Below are 382 nucleotides of genomic sequence, written 5' to 3' on the forward strand. Positions count from 1 at the left end.
AGCTGATTTGATTTGAGAAACAGAGAGAGAACACACACACAGAGGGGTCGACACAGGGAGAGGGAGAGGGCGACACAGGGAGAGGGTGACACACTCACAGACATACACACTCACAGACACTCACGCAGACACACACACTCACGCAGACACACACACTCACGCAGACACACACACTCACGCAGACAGACACACTCACGCAGACACACACACTCACGCAGACACACACACTCACGCAGACACACACACTCACGCAGACACACACACTCACGCAGACACACACACTCACGCAGACACACACACTCACGCAGAGACACACACTCACGCAGAGACACACTCACTGTAGACGGACGTTCACGGAGGTACACAATTGGAGGCTTTTATA

Source organism: Ascaphus truei, chromosome 8 (assembly GCF_040206685.1).
Source record: "Ascaphus truei isolate aAscTru1 chromosome 8, aAscTru1.hap1, whole genome shotgun sequence".
In the NCBI taxonomy this organism is placed as follows: domain Eukaryota; kingdom Metazoa; phylum Chordata; class Amphibia; order Anura; family Ascaphidae; genus Ascaphus; species Ascaphus truei.